Consider the following 5,126-nt stretch of genomic DNA (forward strand, 5'->3'; position numbering starts at 1 on the left):
CTTGCGGGGGAAAAGCGATAAATATGCACGCTGAAATGATTTGGAGCCTGGATGTCCCTGGGAGAGGGAAGGCTGGGCTGGGCTGGGCTGGGCTGGGCTGGGCTGGGCTGGGGAGAAGGGCTTCAGCAGAGCGCCTCCAGCACCTGCACTGGGGCTTGGAGGCAAGTCCTTGCTGCAGGAAGGAGTCACTGCAAGCCACTGAGCCTGTGGCAGGGTCTCCCTCTCCCTCCTGCTGCCCCCATGGCTGCGGGGCCTGGAGGTGCCTCACCACCCCTGCATCCCCCCAGCTCACGAAGGGGCAAGTGAGAGCCCCTGCAGAGTGGGGCAAGGAGCAATAGGAGAAAGAGCCAAGAAAGGAGCTGAATGGGAGAGGGGGACAGGCAGCAGTAGCCACACTCCTCCTTTTCAGCCCACATCAAACACAGCTGTGAGCGTATGCACAGTGGGGACTGTGCTGTGGGAGCTGAGCAGGGACACTGTTGGTGCCAGGGCTTGTCTGGGAGCCTCCTTGTGTGACAGTGCCCTGCTCTCCAGCTTGTTCACTCTCAAAAATGCTGTATGTGTCTGCGGCAGTGACCACAACTGCAGCCTCCAGGCCCTGCCAGCTGCTTCCAGACACACCAGATGCTCATCCTCCTTCCCCTTTCCCCAGGATGCCCCCAGGCCCTTGCAGCCTCCCCCTACCCTTCCAGACCTAACAGTTGTCCCCTTTATGCAGTCACAGGTTGTCAGGACTAATTTCTGCTTGGCAGAAATCATCATTGCTGTGTGTTTCTCGGTGTGACTGGGAGCCTCTCCATTGCCCCCTTATTTCAGATGGAAGGTTAAGAACCGGTAACCTCCTTCTTCTTCCATCTCAAATCTCTCACTTCCCAGGTTCCTTTTCAAATTCTCAGGGTCCACAAATACATGTCCCAAAGGAGGATTTTCTCTTCTGCTTTCCTGTTGCTGTGCCAACCAGCTTAGCTGCAGTGATGGCTGATATCCCAGCAATGGAAAAACTGTGTGTCTCCTTATATTTGCGTGCATGTACTTGTGTTTGCACAGGCATGTGCTCTGGGAAAGGTTTGTGAGTGTGCACAGAAGAGCGGGGAGTGCAGACAGGTACCTGAGACTGCAGCAGTGGAAGAGTTTGTTTGCAAGTGGGTGTATGCAAAGTGTGTGTGTATCTATGGAGCTGGTCCAGCCTTAGAAACGTGGGTGTGAGCCAAGAAATTGGAAAATGGATATTTACAGATCTCCATATTTACTGTTACAGCAGCTGTATTGTGCTTAGGACATGAGAACGATAAACTGCACAGAGTCCTGGAAAGTTATATATGTACTTAGGATAATAGTGGGGAGGGAGAGAGCTATGCAGGCTCATGTATGCCATGGGGAGCGTTGGTACACAAGTCTGCTCTGCTTACAGAGCAGCCTGTTGGGGAAGGAGCGTGCTTGTGTACACAGAGCAAGAGGAGAGCTGTGCTGCCTGTCTGTGCAGCAGAGGCCAGGGCAGCCTCTGGGGACCAGTGACGGCTCAGGACACGTGTCTGGTGCTGCAGCCAGCATGCAGAAGCCCGATGGACAGTCAGTGGCAACAAGCATGATGGCTGCCTCTGCCTGCTCCTTCCTGGGTCCTGCAGGTCTCCAAAGCGTTCTTCTTTTTTTTCCTTCCAGAAAAGCTCTTGCTTTCCAGCAGAAGTTCTTGCTGCAAGCCTGGCTTTACATGCACAACAAACCCCAAATAATCCCAGGGAGTTTTACTATTTTCCTGTGCAGCCAGGGTCAGAGATTAAAGCTCTAATCTAAATAACCTAATTCCAGACATAACCCTTTTGCCTTCATCTCAAATATGGTACCAGGAAGGCTTCGAAATAGCTCCTCGTGGCAAGGCAGAGCCAGTCCTCCCATGGCACCTGGGCCCTGTAGCTCTGTGTGGTTTGGGGGCTGGCCCAGGTGATGGGGCTGGCTCACCTTGACTTCTTAGGTGTCTCATTGACCCTGAGGTCTTCTTCTGACCCACACATCTCTGTTGCTCTTTTTTGGGTCATCCCAAATCCCAATCACTTTTTCCTGCAGGAAATAGCTACTACCCAGAACCTGCACCCCACACTGCTTGTTAATGATCGGGGCTTTAGGTTGACCAGGCAGGACTGATTCTAGATGGAGAGCCATTTTGGCACAGGTGCCAGGGGACAGGGAGAGATCAAAGGATTGAGAAGACAACCCCAAGCCTTTCACTTGTAGGTTACTGGTGGAAATCCAGCCTGCATCAAGTGACTGATGGCTCAGTGGATTAGTAACAGGATACAGAGCTGTTGACATCTGGGGCACAAGCTGGCATTAAGTTGCTGGTGACAGCAAGTAATGATTCAGGGGCAGCAGTGTAGGGCATGGTGGGCATAGGCCATGACAGCATGTCTGCCATCCTGTGCCAGCAGCTCTGGCCAGAGCATGTGCCCAAGCGAGTGGTGCTGCTGTGCCCACAGGAGCACAGCCACTATCCCTCCCCACTCGCTGCTGCTTAATCCCTCTTGCTTCATGATGAGCTGCTGATTCTTGGGGAATAATCACCCAGGCTAGCTATTAGAAGATGCTCTGACTGGAGAGGCAAGAGAGTTATGGCAATGCTCAGTGCCTTGTCCCCTAAAAAGGACAAGTTCTCAGGCAGATGGGAAAGAGAGGGGTTTTCTCCTCTGTTCAAGGAAAGGGAACTTTTCAAGGAAACTCTTCTCTTTCCAAGGAAGAGTTGCTGATATTTTGCTGTGAGATGTGCAGGAACTCTGGGAGCCATTGACAGGGGTCCCAGGCTTAGCACAGAAATGAAAGACGCTGAGGACACTCCCAAGGTGGGGGATGAGCTGGGTCAGCTCCCAGCTGCCTGTGTGCACATCTGAGGACCTGTCTTGGTTATACCTAAATGTTAGCTAGCAAATCCCTTCACACCCGAATTCCTGTTCATGGGCTTACATTTGGTCAGGGCTGAGCAGTTTGATGCTGTGCCCACCAAGGCAGTGATGGTCCTGCTCCCCAGCTCAGTGGGAGGAACAATGGGATTCCAGCCAGGCCCTGCCCAGTCAACACTTGGGTCCCTGCTGCCCTTTGGTGTGTGAGACCTATGGTAGCCCTCCTGGCCCAGGGTCCAGCTGCCTCAGCCCACCTGGGCCACACAAGGGGTTGTGTGTGACCCTCAGCAGGACCTTTGCTGCTCTGGTGTGTCTCAGGACTGGAAAATGGAGCATTTGCACCCCTAGACATTGTTGTTTGTAACCTCTGTCCCTACCATCTCCTTACCCTGCTGATGATTCACACTGTCCCTCTTCCCACTTCACTTTTGCTGCTCATGGCAGTAACCTGGTGACACAGAGTGTTTTGGAGGTGGGCTGCTAACCCAAGTGCATCACAGTTTAAGATGAGAAATCTTGGGGAGAGATTAGCGAGGATTGTCTGTAATCAGTACAAATGAGCTCTAACGAGGCCTCCCTCTGCCTCGCCAACTGGACAGCATTGTTCTGGCCATGGCTGCTTGTGCTCCTTTGCTAAGTGGACTTGGGGGACACCCAACAGGTCACAAACACGGCAGGGATATGGGAGATTAGTCAGATTTGATCTGATTTGACCAGATGCTGCCAGGCCTGGGGTCTGTAGTGCTGAGATGCTTTGCCAGGAACCAGCGTGAGGTGGTTTAATCTGGAGAGGTGCTAAGTGTGTGTGGTTTTGCTACTTTTCTGGATGTGGTTTTCTAAGCCACCCTGCAGCTTCAGGAACCCCTTCCTGGCAGCAGTACCAACGTTGGAGCACAGCACTCTGCACTGCCCCTGCTGTACCACGAGTCCAAGAGCTGATGTGACAGCAGCAAGGACACACTCTGGGGCCCACTCTGAGCTGGGCACAGCAGGTTAGGGAGCAGTGGTGGGTTGTTACCCACTCAACCAGAGTTCAGTTCTCCAAGGCTGTGTCCTGAAGAGGCCTCATAAGTGCATTACAAAAGCAACAAACTCACTAATTCTCAATCTGCAGCACCAAGTCTTTATTTCTAAAAGCAAACACTTTGTGTGGAAGCCTCCAATTAATAAAACATCGCTGGGACTTGGGAGCAGCTGCTGCTCATGCAGCTGGTGACTGGGGTGCAGACACAAGGCTTGGCTGGTGTCTCGAGCTTTGAGGAACACCAAAATCTGACAGAAGGGCAAGCATTAAGTTATTTGCCCTCCTGCAACCCTGTATTGAGCAAGTTTCACTCAACCTCCATCCACAACGTCTCACTCTAGCCCTCCCAGGCCCTTCCCAGAAAAAAAACCCCAACAGGGTCGTACATTCTCCTGTAAAATGCAGCCCAGGGAGAACCACCGGCACTGTGGCCGTTACCTGCCACATCGTTCTCTTACCGGCTGTTTACTTTTCAAGCAGGCTACCGTGGTCCACAGTGGCTGCCCGCCACCCAGCTGCCTCGCTCCTTACCGGGCGGGCCGGCAGCCGCCTCTTCCCGTGCTGAGGCGAAGGCGGGAGCTCTGCTGTTCAGAGCACAGCGGACACGCAACTGCCGCGGGATAAGGAGAAGCCGCCCCCGACGGCAGCGAAACTCCGCCAACCCCGGTCCCCGCCGCTTCCCCGCCGCATCGCCCCGCGCCGCCGCCGGGGCCCGGTGCCCGTGCGCTCGGGCCCGCCGCGCCGCCCGTTGCCCCGGCAACCCGCCGGCTCCCGCTTCCCGCCGCCGTCCCACAGTGCCTCGCGTTGGGCCGCGCTGGAGCTCCCTCATTGGCGGGGCGCGGGGGGCGGGGCCGTTCCCTCCGGCGCCACGGGGAGCGTGCCGGGTCGCGGTCCCGCTCCGCGCCTGCCGCGGGGATGTCCCGGCGCTCCCCGCCGCTCCCTCCCGGGGGACACGGTTCTCCCCTGGCCGCCGTGGCTGGGCGGGCTGTCCCGGCGCTGGGCGCTCCGGCTCCCCGGGCCGAGCCCCTCCGCTCCCGCCGGGCACGCCTCCCGGCGCGGAGCGCCGCCGTCCCCTGGCCTCTCACCTAAGCCTGCTCGCCCGCTCCCGCCGCCCATTGGCCCGCCACCTTATGAATATGCAGATAAGGGCCCGCGGCCGACCAATGGTAGGCGGGCGCTTAATTAATATTCCAGTTAGGGCGCGCGGATTGGCT

This window comes from Colius striatus, chromosome 17 (assembly GCF_028858725.1).
Source record: "Colius striatus isolate bColStr4 chromosome 17, bColStr4.1.hap1, whole genome shotgun sequence".
Classification (NCBI taxonomy): domain Eukaryota; kingdom Metazoa; phylum Chordata; class Aves; order Coliiformes; family Coliidae; genus Colius; species Colius striatus.